The sequence below is a fragment of the Mastomys coucha genome, unplaced genomic scaffold (genome assembly GCF_008632895.1).
Source record: "Mastomys coucha isolate ucsf_1 unplaced genomic scaffold, UCSF_Mcou_1 pScaffold16, whole genome shotgun sequence".
NCBI classification, from domain to species: Eukaryota; Metazoa; Chordata; class Mammalia; order Rodentia; family Muridae; genus Mastomys; species Mastomys coucha.
In genome coordinates this window covers 95,707,687-95,709,857 of record NW_022196898.1, presented here as the reverse complement: position 1 = coordinate 95,709,857, position 2,171 = coordinate 95,707,687, and positions in this window count along the sequence as shown.

Below are 2,171 nucleotides of genomic sequence, written 5' to 3'. Positions count from 1 at the left end.
AGTAATGTTCTAATGACACCCTAGACCTCAGCCATCACTTCTCTGTTCTTAGAGACAGATAGCTGAATGTGACCATGTCTCAGAACTCCACACTGTCATCACTTCCAATTGAATTTGAGCTCAGATTCCCAAGCTCAGTTCCGCCATCTTGTCCTGGGAAGACTTTCTAAAAGTCATCTCAGTCTTACGATAATACCTTCAGCATCTAGCTGTTAGCCTAGACCTCTGGGACCCTCTAAGAAGAAACGACATGAGTCTCTAAGACAGAGGCAGCACAGAGATGAGCTGACCAATGCTACTCTGTATGCTGCAGTGTGGGAGCCACTCCTTATAGCTTGACTGGCGATTGGACAGAAGAAAGGCTTATTGTGGTTTACTGTTTGAGCAAATGCATCCTATCGTGGTGGGATGATTCTAACTTCAGAAACATGAGGATCCTGCTCACATTTCATTTGCAATCAGGAAGCTTAAGGAAATGGATGGTGGAGTTCCGTTTTCTTACTCTAGGACCCACATCCATGGCACAACACCTCCCATATTCAGGACACTCCTTCCATCCTCAGAGAATTCTTTCTGGAAATGGTCTCACACACACACCAACAGACATGTCCCTGGGGTGATTATAAATCTAGTCAAACTGAGTAAGAAAATTCAGCACTGAATCTAGGATTCACTAGTTTTGCACTGTCCTAGAGGTCCTATAATATGACTATTTTGTGTCCTTAAAGGGATACGAACATGAATGTGTGGACTATGTGAGCATAGGTTCTTTCTTCCTATGAGCTTTCATTTCAGTCCATCTTTTACCCAGTGCCTGCTGTGACCTTCACTGCAGCTGTCAACATAAACTTTGAAAGAAATAAAAAGAGGCATTTTTGTAACCTCTGTCATATTCAAAGTACTTTTACTGATAAGAACATCTCTTTGGGGTTTTAGTACAACCTCATGTGGTCCACGAAGCAGCAGCCGTTTTCCCTGTCTGAGGGGTAAGACACTCTTGGGACCAGAGCAGAAGGTTTTGCCATAGTCTTTGGCCCAAACCACTAAGGTCTGTCTCCTCTCTTCTAATCATTCCTTACACCTGTCAATTAGGAAGGATGGGAAACAAGGCAAATAATAATCTTTGATGTATCAGTTTCTATGATTGAATGTGCTAAGAACTTGGGTCTAGTTTGGTTTTCTGTAGACAGTTTTTCCAAAAGGCTGAAATGCATATTTTATAATTTTTTACCACATTTCTTCATTATCATTGATGAGACAGAACTGAGAGAGCTAGAAGAAAATCAAACACATTTCTCTGATGGAGAATAGGGGAATAATGTATAATTTATACTCTATGTATTCATGGTTGAAAATCTTAAACTTCCCATTTTCTTATCTTTATGATGATGTGATTCAGAAATCTCATCTACAGCTTGATCACAGAAATGTCAGACTCTCAGGTTCCGCAAGAAGGAGGTTCAAGGCTTATAGCTCTGCAAATGGAGGTTCAGAAATGGGTAGTCCCGACTGATTGCTATGCTAATATTAAATACCTGTTACTTAGATGTGCACTCTGTTGCTAGGTTTAGGCAGAGTTCTAGTTTGTGCTGATCTATACCACATTTGTTGGCTCAGGCTGAACTAAGACAACATGGAATATGTTTTATCCTTGAAGGATATTGCTGTGGGAAACACCCTATAAAAGTTAAATTTATTTAATTCGTGCAGCAAGTCAACAGTTCTATGATTAATAAGGCTTTTGACCACAGCCTTTTTATATACTATTTCTAGTTTGTATTTGAAGATCTCAATAAATCATTGAATTTCACTGAATCTGAGGCATTGCCTGAGAAACTCTGATCTAGTTTATTGACCACACACAACATATTTGCCATAAATAATAACATTTTATTCATGGCTTTTCACACACCACTTAATAAAACATAAAAACAAATGATGGAAGAAACTTGGAAGAATCATGGTAAACTGGGTGAATTCTTACAACCCTACCCAATACCCTCGCAGCAATACTGCATTTCATATGGCCTCTGTTGGGTGTGTGTGTGCGCACATGCAGTGCCTCCCATCTTCTCATTTTGTCTGCCTAGACTTTAGGTTTTGCTAGTTAAATTTCAAGGTCATTTGAATTCATTGATCTACTTAATTTGTGTTTTTGTTGAAAAAAGTTA